The 20913-nt window shown below is 43.2% G+C and overlaps 1 long non-coding RNA gene across 1 annotated transcript in view; it reads right to left on the bottom strand.

Annotated features, from left to right (window-relative positions):
• The window catches only part of LOC120401773, a 53648-nt gene extending 44482 nt beyond the window's left edge, over window positions 1-9166 (bottom strand). Inside the window, exon 1 of the long non-coding RNA XR_005596720.1 lies at window positions 9081-9166. This is a non-coding gene — a long non-coding RNA (uncharacterized LOC120401773). The remainder of the gene's footprint in view (window positions 1-9080) is intronic.
• Window positions 9167-20913: the final 11747 nt, after the last annotated feature.

Below are 20913 nucleotides of genomic sequence, written 5' to 3'. Positions count from 1 at the left end.
GTCCTAAGTGCAGGACTCTGCACTTGTCCTTCTTGAACCTCATCAGGTTTATTTTGGCCCAATCCTCTAATTTGTCTAGGTCCCTCTGTATCCTATCCCTACCCTTCAGCGTATCTACCACTCCTTCCAGTTTAATGTCATCTGCAAACTTGCTGAAGGTGCAATCCATGCTATCCTCCAGATCATTAATGAAGATATTGAACAAAACTGGCCCCAGGACCGACCCCTTGGGACACACCACTTGATATCAGCTGCCAACTAAACATGGACATGGAGCCATTGATCACTACCCATTGAGCCCGATGATCTAGCCAGCTTTCTATCCACCTTATAGTCCATTCACCCAGTCCATACTTCTTTAACTTGCTAGCAAGGATACTGTGGGAGATCGTATCAAAAGCTTTGCTAAAATCAAGGAATAATATGTCCACTGTTTTCCCCTCATCCACAGAGCCAGTTATCTCATCATAGAAGGCAATTAGGTTAGTCAGGCATGACTTGCCCTTAGTGAACCCATGCTGACTGTTCCTGATCACTTTCCTCTCCTCTAAGTGCTTCAAAATTGATTAGTTGAGGACCTGCTCCATGATTTTTCCAGGGACTGAGGTGAGGTTGACTGGCCTGTAGTTCCCCGGATCCTCCTCCTTCCCTTTTTTAAAGATGGGCACTACATTAGCCTTTTTCTAGTCATCTGGGACCTCCCCCGATCACCATGAGTTTTCAAAGATAATGGCCAATGGCTCTGCAATCACATCACCCAACTCCTTTAGCACCCTCGGATGCAGTGCATCCGGCCCCATGGACTTGTGCTCGTCCAGCTTTTCTAAATAGTCCTGAACCACTTCTTTCTCCACAGAGGGCTGGTCACCTTGTCCCCATACTGTGCTGCCAAGTGCAGTAGTCTGGGAGCTGACCTTGTTCGTGAAGACAGAGGCAAAAAAAGCATTAAGTACATTAGTTTTTTCCACATCCTCTGTCACTAGGTTGCCTCCCCCATTCAGGAAGGGGCCCACACTTTCCTTGACCTTTTTCTTATTGCTAACAATTCTGTAGAAACCCTTCTTGTTAACATCCCTTGCTAGCTGCAACTCCAGGTGTGATTTGGCCTTCCTGATTTCACTCCTGCATGCCTGAGCAATATTTTTATACTCCTTCCTGGTCATTTGTCCAATCTTCCACTTCTTGTAAGCTTCTTTTTTGTGTTTACGATCAGCAAGGATTTCCCTGTTAAGCCAAGCTGGTCGCCTGCCATATTTACTATTCTTTCTACGTATAAAGTGATGCATTCTAAATTAGCTGTTACCACTCAAGAAAGAGATCTTGAAGTCATTGTGGATAGTTCTCTGAAAACATCCACTCAATGTGCAGCGGCAGTCAAAAAAAGGAACAATGTTGGGAATCATTAAGAAAGGGATAGATAATAAGACAGAAAATATTATATTGCCTCTATATAAATCCATGATATGCCCACATCTTGAATACTGCGTGCAGATGTGATCGCCCCATCTCCAAAAAGATATATTGGAATTGGAAAAGGTTCAGAAAAGGGCAACAAAAATGATTAAAGTTATGGAACAGCTGCCATATGAGCAGAGGTTAATAAGACTGGGACTTTTCAGCTTGGAAAAGAAACTACTAAGGGGAATATATGATAGAGGTCTATAAAATCATGACCGGTGTGGAGAAAGTAAATAAGGAAGTGTTATTTATTCCTTTTCATAACACAAGAACTAGGGGTCACCAAATGAAATTAATAGGCAGCAGGTTTAAAACAAACAAAAGGAAGTATTTTTTCATGGAGGATAGATCCATCAATGGCTCTTAGCCAGATTGGGCAGGGATGGTGTCCCTAGCCAGAAGCCAGGAATGGCCGACAGGGGATGAATCACTTGATGATTTCCTGTTCTGTTCATTCCTTCTGGGGAACCTGGCACTGGCCATTGTTGGAAGACAGGATACTAGGCTAAATGGCCCTTTGGTCTGATCCAGTATGGCAGTTCTTATGCTCTTATGTCTGCACTGGGGAGGGGTCGGAGACTGGGGAGGTCAAGGAGAGGAATGAGTTCCTCATACACACCAATATTCCCTCCTCAAGGTAATACACAGCACTGCCCTTTGGGAGACTTGGGGTTGCCAAGGCCAAGGGAACCATTGCTTCCTCAGCTACTAAGGAGTCGGGGGCGGGGGGATCTGCAGGTTTACAGATAACTACAGTCTTTCCTGTGTGCATGTAGGGGAGGCAAACTCTACTTTCCCAAGAGTTTGATATGGGAGGTGACACTACTTCTCCCTTCCTCCCAACCAGAGGATCTTCATAGAGATTTTCCACCTCTAAGCAGTTTCACTGTGGGCAGAGATTATCTGTCTTTAGTTTAATGTCTAACTCCTCAACCAAGGAAATTAAAGGCCAAATGTTTGACTCTGATCTCAGATCCACCCATGCACAATAACTGAAAATTGAATGATCTGTGCATTCAAGGGACTAACAGCACTTTCGGCCCCAAATTATTGCTCTGCAGGGAGATTAGAGCCTTCCTAGAAATCAGTCAGGTTACACCCACATATAGCAAATCTTTGCTTGAAAAGCATGAAAACAGTGCAATTTGGAAAGTTTTCATTCACCTGCTTGTATGTTTGATCTGATTTTAAAAGATTCGTATGAGTGTTTCAAAGCAAAAATGAAATTAGGCAGCTCATAGTGGGGGAAAGGCGTGGAAGGAATATAAACACCAATAAAGCCGAGAGTCACACTATGGCCCCTGGTTTCCCCCCTTGCTCTTGGGGGAGGTAATCCACATGAGCCCTATACCTGACATGGAGTACTTCCCCTTCACTGACTCTTCTCATTCACCGCCTCTACCATCTCCATTCCCTCCCACACACGAGGGCGTACAGAGGCTGCTTTCTGTGACACAGGTAGCCTGCATAGGAGAATAAGGGGATGCCTTATTTCTCCTTAAGCAAGTAACATACATACTTAACTGCATTAGCCATGACCCAAACTCTGTTGTTCTATGACTAGGAATTCCAGGCCAACTAAGCAATGAATGGAATGAACTGGTGTCAAGGGTAGATTTCAAATTTCTTAGTCCAGTTTCTCTTGAACTAGAGTTCACCTATTTCTTGCTTTACCTCAGTCACTTCTGATATTCTTTAGGAATTTGTCCAAGCAGATACATTTTGAGGTGAGGGTTTGGCATGAGGATAAATACCTACCAGAATCTAGGGGTCAAATCACCAAAAATTTGGAAGAAATTCCCAGAATTCTGTGTCCTGGAGCAAGTTTAGGACATGGATTCTTAAGGTGAAGGATATTCAGGAGAATGAGGGGAAGTCTCCGCAGGATCAGTGAGAATTTTAGTGTTTATGCTGCTTGCGACTATTACCGTGTATCTCCCTGATTTAAAAGAGATAACTGAAATAAATACTATGGAGATTCATAGGTTCCAAGGCCAGAAGAGACCACTGTGATCTTCTAGTCTGACCTGTACAATGCAGGCCACAGAACTTCCCCAAAATAATCCCTAGAGCATATCTTTTAGCAAAACAGTCAACCTGGATTTAAAAATGGTCAGAAATAGACATTCGACCACAACCCTTGGTAAAAACTGTTCCAACAGTTAATTGCCCTCAATGTTAAAATTTACACTTTATTTCAATCTAGATTTGTCTAGCTTCAACTTCCAGCCATTAGATAGTGTTAGACCTTTCTCTGCTGTATTGAAGAGACCATTATCAAATATTTGTTCCCATGTAGGTACTTCTGGACCAGGGATCGGCAACCTTTGGCACACGGCCTGTAAGGTAAATCCGCTGGTGGGCTGGGACGGTTTGTTTACCTGCAGCATCCGCAGGTTCAACCAATCGCAGTTCCCACTGGCCGCAGTTCGCCGTTCCAGGCCAATGGAGGCTGTGGGAAGTGATGCCCAGCACATCCCATTGCCCGTTCCACTTCCCGCAGCCCCCATTGGCCTGAAGTGGTGAACCACGGACAGTGGGAGCTGCGACTGGCTGAACCTGTGGATGCTGCAGGTAAACAAACTGTCCCGGCCCGCTAGTGGATTTCCCTGATGGGCCAAGTGCCAAAGGTTGCCGATCCCTGATCTAGACTGTAATCAAGTCACCCCTTAACCTTCTCTTTGTTATGTTAAATAGATTGAACTCTTTGAGTCTATCACTATAAAGGCATTTCTGCTAATCTTCTAATCATTCTCATGGCTCTTCTCTAAACCCTCTCCAATTTATCAGCATCCTTGAATTGTAGACAACAGAAATGGACACAGTGTTCCAACAGTGGTCACAGCAGTGCCAAATACAGAAGTAAGATAATCTCTACTGAATTAAACACATACACACACACACACACACACACACACACACAGAGTGTGTAAAAATTAAATAAATGCAGAAAAGGCTGAAATTTCAAAGGGGTAACCTGAGGTCAAATTAGCAAAAATGTAAAGGGTATTTAATTTCATTAACTCATGTGCAGCAGCTTCATGTATTTCTCCACCCCCATGTATTTTGCCTATAAAATGCATGTTTTCATTAAATGCCTCATTACTTTTAGGGCCTCTGCAATCACACTTTTAAACAGGAGAAACAAATCAGACAGACAAACATTTATAATCAATAGTTTCTTTTTCAGTGTGGATGGTGGCTTAAGGGTAAGAGAATGAGATTTCACTTCACATTCTACAATAAAGGAGATGGCTCTAGCTAGCAGACAGGAAACAAAGCCAATGTGTCTAGTCCAAAAAAACAAGGCATTGTACTGCAGGGGGAAAACAAGGCATGGATGATGAAAACAAGAAACAGTATGGATCTCTCACTCTTGTAATTTGTATGCCTTAGTGAAATAGTGCTAGCTGATTCCAAAGCCCTCTATTTTCCCATTATACGAGTATAGCATATGAAAGTATTTCCCTCTCCAACATTCCTCTCAGCTGCCTCCACCTCTATCCAAGATACTTCAGTCTTTATGGCCATTCACTTCACCATTCTGGTGAGATGTACATCAAATTAGTGCAAGTTTTGATATGAACACCTGGCCCAGGGGAACTACCAGCTTCTTTCTCACAAATTCCTTACTAGCTAATAGGTGTATTTATCAGGGAGCTCTTGAAAATGAGTTCATCGTAGCTTCTTAGCATCCATACAACAGTTTGAAACCAGATTGCATCTGCACAAGCAACTTGACTGGTCGGCTAATAAGAAACCAACAAAATCAGCCCACTCAGGCAATCGCCTGCAACCAGAGGCTTGCTTCCCACAGCAATATTTTACACTATACTCCAAAAGTCAACACACTCAACCTCTGTCAGACCAACAAGAAAGGTAAGTTCCAGAGCCAAAAGCCCTTCACTGGCAAGCCAGTCTACCAAAAGCAACCCAGCTGATATCAACTATCAAGATGGCTCAAAAGATGAAAGGAAGCCTCGAAAGTAGGCAGGATCTCAAACTAAGGGCTTTTTAGATCAAAAACAACCACTTGGATTGCACAAAAAAGAAACGTGGTCCCCTATGCAGACGACTGAGCAAAGGTATAATCTGCTCCATTTGAAAAACACCAGAAATAAGTGTAGTACAGTGTAATAGTTCAATCAGGAGATCACAAAAAGGCATATAGGACTTTGGCAACATGCACTTGTATATGGAGGGAAAACTCCTGATTGCTGCTACTAACAAAACACTCATCGAGGATGATCTAGAGGCAAAATCCACAAAAGGATTTAAATACTATGATGCTAAGCATCACAGCACTTAACTTTCAGGAGCCTATAATATCACAGGAACACAGTGTGATCCACAAAGCCTGAGTTAGGCACCTATGCTCCCTTTACAATGAATTGGGAGAGAGGGGTGAATTAGAATGCAATCCACAAAAGCCAGCCTGCTAGGTAGGGAGCTGCCTAAAATAGCCAATGGGAAATACTGATGAGAGTGGTGTGTGCTAATCCCCACCCCGTCTCACAGTTGGTCACCTTAGTCCAGGCTGCAGGAAGGCACCATCTTTGTTTAGTGATCCACAAACAGGAATCCACTGCCTGGAATCAGATGGCTTAGGTGCCTAAGGTGTTTCTTGAAGGAAAGTGTTAGTTGCCTCCCACACTACATGCTAAACAGCTGGAAAAGATAGAGGGGATAGTGGGCATTGTACCTAGCTTATAAAACTTTTAGCCTAATGGTTAAAGCATTCACTTGGGCAGTGGGAGACCAACCTTCAATTCCCCCCTCAGGCAGATAGGATTTGAGCAGGGCTCGCTCACCTCACAGGTGACTGCTCTAACCACTGGACTATGGGATATTCTTATGTGAGGCTCCTCCCAGGTGAGTGCCAGTGGACTATAGAGTAATATTTATGCTCTTGGGCCTAATGATTGTATCACTGTAGATAAATACTTAAATAGTTTTTGGATATGAGAGAGAGAGAGACAGACAGACAGACAGACTCCATAGCCCAGTGATTAGGGCCTGTCAGGGTTCCCTCCCCACTCAGAACTCTGGGGTACAGATGTGGGGACCCACATGAAAGACCCCTTAAGCTTATAAGTACCAGCTTAGGTTAAAAACTTCCCCAAAGCACAAATCCTTTCCTTGTCCTTGGACAGTATTGCTGCCACCACCAAGTGATTTAGACAAAGATTTAGGAAAAAGACCACTTGGAGTCCCTATTTCCCCAAAATATTCCCCCAAGTCCCTTCACCCCCTTTCCTGTGGAGGCTTGAGAATAATATACCAACCAATTGCCTGTAATAAAAGTACAGACCAGACCCTTTATTTTAAAGAAGAAAGTAAAAGAAGCACACCTGCAAAATCAGGATGGAAGGTAACTTTACAGGGTAATAAAAGATTTAAAACACAGAGGACTCCCCTCTAGACTCAACTTTACAGTTACAAAAAACAGGAATAAAACTCCTTCTTAGCATAGGGAAAATTCACAAGCTAAAACAAAAGATAATCTAACGCATTTCCTTGCTATTACTTATAATTTCTGTAATTTTAGTTATATCATTTCAGGATCTTTTTAGGAGCTGGTTTACCTCCTTGGTCTCTCCCTTTGTCCCGAGAGGGAACAACAAAGAAAGCACAACAAAATCTTTCTCTCCCCGCCCCCCAGATTTGAAAGTATCTTCTTTCCCCATTGGTCCTTCTGGCCAACTAGGTTAATTGAACTGATTAATCCCTTATGGGTAAGTGATTCTGTACCTCTGGCCAGAAGGTTACTGCATACATAAAGGTTGTTACCCTTCCCTTTATATTTATGACAGGGCCCCTACTTGGGAGGCCTCAGGGCCAGTCCCTCTCCTCCATTCACTCTTCTACTATTTAGTGGAACAGCTTCAAAGGAGAAACTGAAAGAGCCCTACATGAGAATATCCCATAACCTGTTAGCACATTCATTTGAGAGGTCAAAGAGTCTCTTTTCAATCCTATCTGCCTGGGGGCAGGGGGAGATTGAACCTGGGTTGCTGCTTCCTAAGCCAGTGATCTAACCATTGGGCTAAGAGTTATAAGGGGGTCCAGAGGGCAAGGCTCCTCCTCTTCAATTCAATTCAATTCCTATTCAATTCTGAATAGGACCAGATTTGGTAGATGAACTCAGAGCATGCCTACCAGATTAAACCCTGCATATAGTTTAGGCAGATGAATGCCTATCTGTGAATAGCTCTGGGGCTTAGACGGGGAGATAAGTGTCTGGACACTTAGAGAGGCCACAGTGTGCATATCCAGAGGCCAAACATAGGCACTAAGGCAACTTTTACCCTGAAAACATAGGTGCTGGGTGAGTTTAGGCACCTACTGGGTTTGGCAGGAGTCTTGTGGATTGTAATGGAGCCAAAAACTGGGTCTTAGGTGCCCAAATTTGGGGTTGAGGCACCTAAGTATCTTCATGGATCCCACCCTAGGTCTTAAAAGAAACTCCAGCCTCATTAATGAACACCCTCTCCTGAGGAAAGTAAGGAGCTAGCACCTCGGCTACATGGTCTAGATGCTTCCTTCTGCAAGCAGCCAATAAGGGCCAGTCACTAAAAAGGAAGGCCCTATACTATCTGGATCTAATTAACCAGATGGATGGCTGCTCAACCCTTTCTTAAAATCATACCACTTGAAAAAGGTGTCTCAAGTTGGGCACCCCAATTACTCATCAATTTTTAACCTGATAGAAGGCTAAGAAGGGCAGAGCAATAGACTGTCTGCTCCTGAGATGAGCTTAGAGGATGATCAGGAGCCATTGAGGGACAATGACCAGCCTGAAACTCTGAGAAGGTGGAGAACAGGGCCAGCCCTATCCTGTGGGGGTGGAGTGAGGCACATTAGCCTGAGGATAGATGAGAGGACACAGCATTATACAGGAGCCTTTGCCTATCAGAGAAAGGGGTGGCCAGCCGAGCCCCACAGGGGTTGAAGATTCAGTTGTTTATATTTCTGTTGGACTTGTTAAAGGACTTCGTTAGCTTGAAAGGGGTGGGACTAAATGGTGACCTGGTCAGAGGGCTGATGGACAATAACAGAAACCACTGCAAAACTAGAGCAACTATTGGCAGGGGGCACTTGAGAAGACAGCCGCTATGCTATGCCCAGCCACAATGGTGTGTGCGTGTGGTGAATACACTCTTCTACAAGAAAGTGTTAAAGTTGTTCATGATGCTGGCCGCCTAGAATCAAATAATCATAAAAATCACAGCCTAAGTTCAGAAAACCCATACTGAATATGGTAACACTGATAAAGTGTATATTTCTGCAATTTTTCACCAGTTACTGCTTGAGCTCCCATTAGTGACCTGTTAGAAGCTAAGCTTTCCAAGACTGAGTTCATCAGAGCAACAGCTCTCTTACTGTATATTTTTACAGTGCCTAGGACAAGGGGGCACTGATCTCTGTTGGGACCTTTAGTTTCTACTGTAATACAAATAATAATGAAATACATGGATGAAGCTGCACCCTGTTGTGGCTTTCTTTTCTCCCTCTCCTACCTGCTGAAAACTGTAGATCTCACACTAATAAACAAATGATTCTGACCCAATTTATTGAAAACAAATGCTCTCCCACTGCTTATAGGAGAAATATGTACTCACATGCTTTTGTCTTGAAAGTCTATACTTCAGGAATACACTGTGCATGCTCACCTCTGAGTGACTTATTAAATAGCAGATCAATACAGCACAGGCACTAAAATGAAAAGAATACAAACAATTAGTTTGCCCTATGGATCTGTAATGCTCTAATAGTCATTTAAGTAGAAGCATATGTATAACTGTAATACAGTACAAATTAAAAATAAAATCAGCACAAACTTTTGTGGACTCGAGAGCTAAATGTACTATGTTTATGGCAAGTGTGTTTGAGCTAACCCATGCCCTGCCCTTATGCAACCATACAGGGGTCTAGGAACTCATGTCACTCAAGGTCAGCCACAGCTTAGTCCCAGAAATCAAGAAACGATAGGGCTGTGCCCAAGATGTTCCATCCAAGAACAATTGAATGGAAAAGGGGCAGGGAGGGGCTTTCACTTTTTCACTTATAAAGCATGATCTTTGATCTTAAGCTTTCCAATTAGTAGAACAATAAAACCCTGATGCATAACAGTTGAAATCATGAAATCATCAGTCTCTTCTAACCCTCAAGGGTCATCTAATCTAACCCCCTACCAAAATGCAGGATTTGTTGTGTCTAAACCATCCAAGACAGATGGCTATCCAGCCTCCTTTTGAAAGCCTCCAGTGAAGAAGCTTCCACAACCTCCTGAGACAGTCTGTTCCATTGTCCTACTGTTCTTACAGTTAGGAAGATTTTCCTGAGATTTAATCTAAATCTTCTATGCTGTAGTCCAGTGTTTCCCAAACTTGGGACACCACTTGTGTAGGGAACGCCCCGGCAGGCTGGGCTGATTTGTTTACCTGCCGCAACTGCAGGTCCGGCCGATCGTGGCTCCGACTGGCCGCGGTTCACTGCTCCAGGCCAATGGGAGCTGCTGGAAGTGGCAGCCAATACATCTCTCAGCCTGCGCCGCTTCCAGCAGCTCCCATTGGCCTGGAGCAGCGAACCGCGGCCAGTGAGAGCCTGGCTCACCAGGGGCTTTCCCTACACAAGCGGCATCCCAAGTTTGGGAAACACTGCTGTAGTCAATGAACTTCAGCGGCCTTTGGGTAAGCCATAGGTTTGTTGCACTTTCACAACAGTAGGGAAGGAGAAGAGGCTTGTGCTGACATTGGCATGGTTTCCCATTGTCATGGTATTATTTAAAATCTCAAAAAGATTATTTGTCCTTAAATAAAATGGCCATGGACCGGGGGCTGAGGGGGGAAAAGGTGATCAATTCCTGAATAGGAAAAATAATGTTCTATTTCAGAACCAAAAAAAGAAAAAATATATAATATTGCTAATATTATTTCACAGAAGACTATAGATTGATGTACTTAAAGGAATAATAATCACATTTTTGACATTTGTATTCAGATTATAGGGGAACTTTTCTCCTCATAATTTCCATAAAACAGATAGAAAAAGTGAGGGCCCTGTAGGATTTCAATAGGGAGATGTGAAAATAAACTATTCTATATTTCACTAAAATATGTAACTTAGATATTAAAAATTCAGCAGCTAGTGCATCCCCAGCACAAGTTTTCTACTTCAACTGGCAAGAAATTGGTAGCTTTGAGGAAATGGCTGATTTTTTTTAAACCAAACAGATTTGCTCATTCATGCAACAGCCAATAATTAAAAACTATTTATTTAGAAATCATAGATGGTTTTAACACACCAGTATAAAGTCTATGGATCCTGCCATTTCAGCAGGGACTGTAGATCAAAAAATGGATGTTAATTTCTATGATTCTCATTTTCTGATCAACTGTAGTTTAAACGACATCTCAAGTAAAATGCACTCAGGAGGAATCCCTAAACAGAGCATTGCTGTTTTGCAGGGAGCCAGTTTATCTTTAGTCACTTCTCTTACCTTTTGTATAAATGTTTTTCAAAAGCCTTCACTCTTCATTTTTTTAAAGTACTCATTTCACTTAATTTTAGTGAGATAGGCCATGACCTTGCATTCTTCATTCACCCACTGGGAATTTTGGATGAACAAAGAATGGGAAGGACTCTTCAGCTGTTGTTGAAGAAACACCATTTATTTGAAATCTCATTGTTCTATTTGTCTTAGAGCATGTCTCAGGCAAAGGAGCTACAGAGAACTGAGAGAAACAACTTTGGTCCTGATTCTGATCTTGCATAAGGAGGTTGTTACTATTAAATATTTCTATCACAGTAGTGCCCACAAGTCCCCAGCTGAGACTGAGGCCACATTGTGCTAGGTGTTATACTAACACAGTTATAGAGTCCCTGCCCTGAAGAGTATACAATCTAAATAATGTGGTGTAAATCCATTGATTCCTAGGACCTTGCTCTTAATTTACATCAAAGTGAGAGTCTTACACCTTGTGTATTTGTACATTAGGACCTAATAGCATTTTGTACCTACTTTGCACACATATAAGTCACTACACAGCAGAGAATGACGACCTCTGTCTCCTACTCAGAAAAGAAATAGCACATTGGTTTTTTGAGCAGTCACTGTCAACCGTCCAATTTGTCTCTTCTGCTGGTTACTGACTCCCAAGCTACTTGTGTCTGCATAGAGCAGTGCTGCATGATCCTTGATATAATTTGTAGCAGATTCAGTGACTATTTGTTTATTAAACTCAGAAGTTCTGAGCTGGATCTGATTAATGTGAATATATATAAATGATGTTTAACTAAATTACAAATAAACTACAAATTAACAAATCACTCAATCTATGCTATAAAACTGGTTACCGCTTAAATCTTTTGGATAGTTTGATATATGTATATGCCAACCACAGCTTAAAGAGAATTGTCTTTGTATGAACAAAGCCTTAACCAACATAAATATCCTCAGACAGTAATTAAACTTGCTGCAGAGCCAAGTGTGATACCAGCATTCAGATATGCACTACAACAACTAAACTGGAAGGCAGATGGATATGAAAACCTGCTTATTATCAAAATATATTTGAAGAATTCCATTAAATTTTCTGCTTCAAGAAAATAATCATTTATTTATTTTTCTGAAAATGAGCTTTAGGTCTGTGGCAATCTGGTTCAGGAATTAATATAAACTGGAGTTTTCCCGTGACAAATTTCAGATTTTAATTTCTTGTCATTTCAGCAAGATTTTTTTAATTGAGGAAATGTAGGTTATTACTTTTACTCTCCGCATATTCAAAAACTGCTGAACTGTTTTTGTTCATACTAGAAAGTATAATTCATTTTTGAGCCAAGACAATTGCAGGAGAATTTCTACCTGCAAGGTGAAATTTTTGGAAAGTTAGAAGTAACAGAAAATAGGGATTCGACTCAAAATGACCAGGCAACCTTAAATATAGATGCAACTATTTCCTCTGCTACAGTGATTAACAGAGCTTTGATTGTATAATTACCACTTGGTTAGCCAACAGCAGCAAGGTTGATTAGGGATTTGGGTTTTGCAAGATCTCCAGAACTTTTTTAAAAATATGGGGTTTCATAAATTTGATGAAACAATGTTGTGAGGTTTTTCCTCATTAACTGAAGCCATTTTAAGGGAAATTTAAATTTTATTACGTGGTTTTCTAACTCCAGGAAAGCCAGCGTGACATAAAAAGAAAGAACCTTGTCTGAAAAATAAATTCTTGCCCTGCTTCTAGAACTAGAGGAATAAAATATTTTATATATATAAAATATACAGCACTATCTTTCACCAGCAAAGAGTGCTATCATAATGCATAATTCTTCTTTCCAATGCACACACTCTAATGTCTTTATTAGGTTACCTCAAATAATAGCTTTTGATCTATTAATAGTTTAGTGGAGGAGGAGGAGGAGGAGAGAGTAATGATGCATGGCCTTGCACTAGCACCAGCTAATTGCATCAGGAATAAAATTCATGATCGTAGGCTTTTCTTCAGTGAACTAAATGACCAATACCACTAGCCCAGACAGCAGCAGAAGCCTTGTGTAGAATTGTTTGTTTTAGCCTGAGGGTATGTCGACACTACGGGATTATTCCGATTTTACAGAAACCAGTTTTTGGAAACAGATTGTATAAAGTCGAGTGCACGCGGCCACACTAAGCACATTAATTCGGCAGTGTGCATCCATGTACCGAGGCTAGCGTCGATTTCCGGAGCGTTGCACTGTGGGTAGCTATCCCATAGCTATCCCATAGTTCCCGTAGTCTCCCCCACCCATTGGAATTCTAGGTTGAGATCCAAATGCATGATGGGGCCAAAACAGTGTCGCGGGTAATTCTGGGTAAATGTCGTCACTCAATCCTTCCTCCGTGAAAGCAACAGCAGACAATCATTTCGCGCCCTTTTTCCCGGATTGCCCTGGCAGACGCCATAGCACGGCAACCATGGAGCCTGTTTAGCCTTTTGTCACTGTATATGTACTGGATGCTGCTGACAGACGTGGTACTGCAGTGCTACACAGCAGCATTCATTTGCCTTTGCAAGGTAGCAGAGACGGTTACCAGCCCTATATCACCGTCTGCAATTGGAAATTGGCGATGACAGTTATAGACTCTAGGACTGGAAGGGACCTCGAGAGGCCATCGAGTCCAGTCCCCTGCCCTCATGGCAGGACCAGATACTGTCTAGACCATCCCTGATAGACATTTATCTAACCTACTCTTAAATATCTCCAGAGATGGAGATTCCACAACCTCCCTAGGCAATTTATTCCAGTGTTTAACTACCCTGACAGTTAGGATTTTTTTCCTAATGTCCAACCTAAATCTCCCTTGCTGCAGTTTAAGCCCATTGCTTCTTGTTCTATCCTTAGAGGCTAAGGTGAACAAGTTTTCTCCCTCCTCCTCCTGATGACACCCTTTAAGATACCTGAAAACTGCTATCATGTCACCTCTCAGTCTTCTCTTTTCCAAACTAATCAAACCCAATTCTTTCAGCCTTCCTTCGTAGGTCATGTTCTCAAGACCTTTAATCAGTCTTGTTGCTCTTCTCTGGACCCTCTCCAATTTCTCCACATCTTTCTTGAAATGCGGTGGCCAGAACTGGACACAATGCTCCAGTTGAGGCCTAACCAGCGCAGAGTAGAGCGGAAGAATGACTTCTCGTGTCTTGCTCACAACACACCTGTCAATGCATCCCAGAATCATGTTTGCTTTTTTTGCAACAGCATCACACTGTTGACTCATATTTAGCTTGTCATATTTAACCCCTAGATCCCTTTGTGCCATACTCCTTCCTAGACAGTCTCTTCCCATTCTGTATGTGTGAAACTAATTGTTCCTTCCTAAGTGGAGCACTTTGCATTTGTCTTTATTAAACTTCATCCGGTTTACCTCAGACCATTTCTCCAATTTGTCCAGATCATTTTGAATTATGACCCTGTCCTCCAAAGCAGTTGCAATCCCTCCCAGTTTGGTATCATCTGCAAACTTAATAAACGTACTTTCTATGCCAACATCTAAGTCGTTGATGAAGATATTGAACAGAGCCAGTCCCAAAACAGACCTCTGCGGAACCCCACTTCTTATACCTTTCCAGCAGGATTGGGAACCATTAATAATTACTCTCTGAGTATGGTTAACCAGCCAGTTACGCACCCACCTTATAGTAGCACCATCTAAATTGTATTTGCCTAGTTTATCGATAAAAATATCATGTGAGACCGTATCAAATGCCTTACTAAAGTCTAGGTATACCACATCCACTGCTTCTCCCTTATCCACAAGACTCGTTATCCTATCAAAGAAAGCTATCAGATTGGTTTGACATGATTTCTTCTTTACAAATCCATGCTAGCTATTCCCTATCACCGTACCACCTTCCAAGTGTTTGCAGATGATTTCCTTAATTATTTGCTCCATTATCTTCCCTGGCACAGAAGTTAAACTAACTGGTCTGTAGTTTCCTGGGTTGTTTTTATTTCCCTTTTTATAGATGGGCACTATATTTGCCCTTTTCCAGTTTTCTGGAATCTGTCCCGTCTCCCATGATTTTCCAAAGATAATAGCTAGAGGCTCAGATACCTCCTCTATTAGCTCCTTGAGTATTCTAGGATGCATTTCATCAGGCCCTGGTGACTTGCAGGCATCTAACTTTTCTAAGTGATTTTTAACTTGTTCTTTTTTTATTTTATCTTCTAAACCTACCCCCTTCCCATAAGCATTCACTATGTTAGGCATTCCTTCAGACTTCTCGGTGAAGACTGAAACAAAGAAGTCATTAAGCATCTCTGCCATTTCCAAGTTTCCTGTTACTGTTTCTCCCTCCTCACTGAGCAGTGGGCCTACTCTGTCCTTGGTCTTCCTCTTGCTTCTAATGTATTGATAAAAAGTCTTCTTGTTTCCCTTTATTCCCATAGCTAGTTTGAGCTCATTTTGTGCCTTTGCCTTTCTAATCTTGCCCCTGCATTCCTGTGTTGTTTTCCTATATTCATCCTTTGTAATCTGACCTAGTTTCCATTTTTTATATGACTCCTTTTTATTTTTTAGATCATGCAAGATCTCATGGTTAAGCCAAGGTGGTCTTTCTATCTTTCCTACCCAGCGGAATAGCTTGCTTTTGGGCCCTTAATAGTGTCCCTTTGAAAAACTGCCAACTCTCCTCAGTTGTTTTTCCCCTCAGTCTTGATTCCCATGGGACCTTACCTATCAGCTCTCTGAGCTTACCAAAATCCGCCTTCCAGAAATCCATTGTCTCTATTTTGCTGTACTCCCTTCTACCCTTCCTTAGAATTGCAAACTCTATGATTTCATGATCACTTTCACCCAAGCTGCCTTCTACTATCAAATTCTCAACGAGTTCCTCCCTATTTGTTAAAATCAAGTCTAGAACAGCTTCCCCCCAGTAGCTTTTTCAACCTTCTGAAATAAAAAGTTGTCTGCAATGCAGTCCAAGAACTTATTGGATAGTCTGTGCCCCGCGGTGTTATTTTCCCAACATATATCTGGATAGTTGAAATCCCCCATCACCACCAAATCTTGGGCTTTGGATGATTTTGTTAGTTGTTTAAAAAAAGCCTCATCCACCTCTTCAACCTGGTTAGGTGGCCTGTAGTAGACTCCTAGCACGACATCACCCTTGTTTTTTACCCCTTTTAGCCTAACCCAGAGACTCTCAACACTTCCGTCTCCTATGTCCATCTCCACCTCAGTCCAAGTGTGTACGTTTTTAATATACAAGGCAATACCTCCTCCCTTTTTCCCCTGTCTATCCTTCCTGAGAAAGCTGTACCCATCCACACCAAGATTCCAATCATGTGTTTTATCCCACCAAGTTTCAGTGATGCCAACAATGTCATAGTTGTATTTATTTATTAGCACTTCCAGTTCTTCCTGCTTATTACCCATACTTCTCGCATTTGTATATAGGCATCTAAGATACTGGTTTGATCTTGCCTCCCAGTTTTGCCCTGACCCTCCTTTCTCTCTGCCATTATAGCCCACGCTCCCTCTTGTTTCCAACCCATCTCCCAGGTCTCCATGTTCCCCACTTACCTGTGGGCTTTGCTCACCTGTCCCCATCGAACCTAGTTTAAAGCCCTCCTCACTAGGTCAGCCAGTCTGTGTGCAAATAGGGTCTTTCCCCTCCTCGAAAGGTGAATGCCATCTCTGCATAGCAGTCCTTCCTCGAATAGCATCCCGTGGTTGAGGAAGCCAAAGCCCTCCTGGCGACACCATCTTCGCAGCCAGGCATTCACCTCCATGATGCACCTGTCTCTGCCTGGGCCCCTACCTTTGACAGGAAGAATCAAAGAGAATACCACCTGTGCTCCAAACTCCTTCACCCGTACTCCCAGAGCCCTGTAGTCACTCTTGATCCGCTCAGTGTCACACCTCGCAGCATCATTTGTGCCCACATGGATGAGTAGCATGGGGTAGTAGTCAAAGGGCTGACTTCTTTTGTACCGTCTGCAATTGGAAATTGGCAATGATGGTTATCAATCAATTTGTACCATCTGCTGCTGTCATGGGTGCTTCTGGCTGGCCTCACTGAGGTCGGCCGGGGGCGCATGGACAAAAATGGGAATGACTCCCCGGGTCATTCCCTTCTTTATGTTTTGTCTAAAAATAGAGTCAGTCCAGCCTAGAATATGGGGCAAGTCTACTAGAGAACAGAGAGCACAGCCACTCCGGGTCAGAGACCCAGATATCCCGCAGAAATGATGAGCTGCATGGCATTCTAGGGGGTGCCCCTGCAACAACCCCACCCGTTGCTTCCCTCCTCCCACACCCCTCCTGGGCTACCGTGGCAGCATCCCCCCATTTGTGTGATGAAGTAATAAAGAATGCAGGAATAAGAAACACTGACTTTTTAGTGAGATAAAATGAGGGGGAGGCAGCCTCCCACTGCTATTATAGTCCAGGCAGTACAGAATCTTCATTAGACATGAAAGGGGTGGGGGGGTGAGGCGCTCAGCCCCCAGTTGCTATGATGAGGACGGTTTTCAATCTTTTTGTACCATCTGCCGGGAATGACAGGGAGTCATTCCCATTTTTGCCCAGGCGCCCCTGGCCGACCTCACCGAGGCCAGCCAGGAGCACTCACGGGATGATGAGGATGGTTTCCAAGCCTTTTTTACCATCTGCCATCAGGAAAGGAAGGGGAGGGGATGCTGCTGTTTAGCGTCGCAGCACCGCATCTACCAGCAGCATGCAGTAGACATACGGTGACATTGAAAACAGGCGAGAAACGATTTGTTTCCCTTTTCTTTCATGGGGAGGAGAGGGGGGTAAATTGACGACATATACCCTGAACCACCTGGGACAATGCTTTTGACCCTTCAGACATTGGGAGCTCAACCAAGAATGCAAATGCTTTTCGAAGACTGCGGGGACTGTGGGATAGCTGGAGTCCTCAGTCCCCTCTCCCTCCCTCCATGAGCGTCCATTTGATTCTTTGGCTTTTCGTTACGCTTGTCACGCAGCACTGTGTTGAGTCCCTGCTGTGGCTTCTATCTGGAGATTTTTTCAAATGCTTTGGCATTTCAACTTCTTGAATGGAGCTCTGATAGAACAGATTTGTCTCCCCATAAAGCGATCAGATCCAGTATCTCCCGTACAGTCCATGCTGATCAGCGCTCCATGCTGGGCAAACAGGAAATGAAATTCAGAAGTTCGTGTGGCTTTTCCTGTCTACCGGGCTAGTGCATCTGACTCCAGATTGCTGTCCAGAGCAGTCACAATGATGCACTGTGGGATAGCTCCCGGAGGCCAATACCGTCGAATTGCGGCCACACTAACCCTAATCCAAAATGGCAATATCGATCTGAGCGCTACTCTCCTCATCGGGGAGGAGTACAGATATCGGTATTAAGAACCCTTTATATCGAAATAAAGGGCTTCGTTGTGTGGACGGGTGCAGGGTTAATTCGGTTTAACGCTGCTAAATTCGGTATAAACACATAGTGTAGACCAGGCCTGAGAGAGGTTGGCCACAAGTTTGCATTAAGTTATTTTCATGCTCCTGTCTGGCCCCTGAATGTGAATGCTGGCATTTGGCTGTTGCTAGAAATAGTTGCTGTAAATTCATATTGCTGATGTTTCAAATATAATGGAAATTAATTTATACAGTGTGATGGGGTGGGCCTGAAGGGGTAAAAGGGCCCAGGAAGCTGCACCCCAGCAGACCTGCAGCGCATGCTCCAACTGGAGAAAGCATTGAAAAGGGAACCACCCAGCTCAGAAGGGAGAAGACCTTCCCTGAAGGCTCCTTACAAGGGTGCCAGAGAAGCCTTCCTGAGGGGAGAAGACTGCATGTTAAGCCCAGTTGTGGCTGGCAGTTTTGGTTGCCCTTTTCCCCCCCCCCCCTTTTCAACTTATATTGGGCTGGAAGAGAAAGCCAGACAGTAGGAAGTGATGCAGGGAGGGTAACTCAGAAGGTGCCTTTGTGGGCCAGACACTGTTGGCCTTCTTGTGGTCCTGAATCATAGCCCAGTGGAGTAGGTGGGCCCGGGCTCTACTACGAAATGCCCCTACTACAGGAGGGACATAGACCACCTGCCCACCTCACCACACCTCTTATTAAGACATGGACTGGACAGCAAATCCTACCCACAGGGAGGTGGCACTAAGGATGCTAACCACTAGGACACCTGACCCCAGAGAACTCTATTACACAGGGATTATCTCCAGTTCTATGTTGTATATAGCAGAGCAAGTCTGACATATTCCCTCAGTGAATGGCAATGGTAAACAAAAACCCTGACCACTGAATTCACCAGGGGCACTCTAGGGGTTGGCCAATAATCTCTCCAGTTTCCTCAGGTCTACTTACAGAATTGATACTACAGAGATACAGTTTGACTAGACAGTTCTCCAGTGGTGCAGGAAAGTAGAAAAGAATCCTCAGCTTTAAGAATCATACCTTTAAGGGTATGTCTACACTGCAAAAAATGCCCCATTGCAGCGAATCGCAGAGCCTGGGCCAACTGACTCAGACTTGTGCTACGAGGCTAAAAATATGCATGTAGATATTCCCACTTGGGCTCCAAGACTCTTCCGCCTCACTGGGGCCTGGGCTCCAGCCCAAGTGGGAATGGCTACACTGCTATTTTTTTCAGACCTGTAGCATGAGCCACACAAGTCAGTTGACTTGGGCTCTGAGACTCGCTGCCACTTTTTTGCAGTGTAGATGCACCTTAAGTTATTATTGCATCCCTATCCATCTATGAAAATATGGTCCTCGGTGTGGCTTTAGTATATAGTAGTTTTAATATAATGAAAAACCAACATCCAGACCAGCAAAGCAGTTTTTTAGACTCTAGATACTCTTTAGTTTGGTTGCCCTTTTCCACCTGAGGCCTAAGTTGTGGCTGTTAGGCACAGCCTTGAATAAGACATTGCAGAGCCCAAGATCACTGACATGGATAGAGAGGACACCCACTACTATGCCTCACATGGCATGCAGCCTACTGCTCCCTGTATGCTGATACTACTCTGCATCCCTAAGGAGCAGGGAAGCAGTACCACTTGTGTTCCCAAGTGCAAGGACTACAGTTCTGCCTGGACTTTACAGGAGCCAGGCAATCATGGGGATGGATGATTCCTGCAGACTCTCTTCCCAGGCCCTCCCCACCACTGTACAGCACAATCGAACCCTGATTTTGTTAGCCAGGAACATATTATAATAACTGGATGCATCTAATAGATCTTCTAAATAAAATGCCTACAGGAACTTTAACAGGTGATGGAAAAGATGGTTTATGTTCTTGAGAATCCCTAGAGACATTTATGCAAGGGAGAGCCTGCCACAAATCAGGTGTTTCTGGAACAAATCTAAACCTAATTGAAACAAACTGAGTTGTACTGCTGTGACACAAGACAAATCCTCCAAGCATCCCACAAACACCTAAATGTCGGACATAATTGGGCATGTATCAGTAATTTCTATTAATTCATGTTAGAAAAGCAAAATTCAAGACAAGAGTTCATCCACTCACTTTAGCCATTGATCATTAACGAGGTTCTTGAAGATTAGCCAAGACAAAGAATGATGACATCTCCCCATTTTTTCTTCTCCAGTCACAAAACCAGGCCAGTTTCAGGAAGATAATATTACTTTAGAGAAACAAAATCTAGTACCTGGGTCTATAAAGGAATGCCATTTTGGTTACATGGTCTTCAGCAAAACAGAGTTTGGCCAGCTAGACACAGCACATTAAGTGTTTACAGTGAATTCTGAACTCCCACTAAGATTTTCAAGGTGAAAATAGTCATTTATAAAGTATATTAGCAGTGTGATCCAAGTGCTAAAATCCAATTTTAAAAAAGTGTGAATATTAACTTACAAATAAATTAACTTTTGCTAAAACACAGCTGAAAAAAATCTAGCTCTAACAGACAGAACTATTCCACCTGCTGAGATCCAAGGTCCTGTCTTAGCC

This window comes from Mauremys reevesii, linkage group 3 (genome assembly GCF_016161935.1).
Source record: "Mauremys reevesii isolate NIE-2019 linkage group 3, ASM1616193v1, whole genome shotgun sequence".
In the NCBI taxonomy this organism is placed as follows: Eukaryota; Metazoa; Chordata; order Testudines; family Geoemydidae; genus Mauremys; species Mauremys reevesii.
Note: the sequence above shows the minus strand (reverse complement) of the source record. Positions and strands in the feature narration are given on the sequence as shown.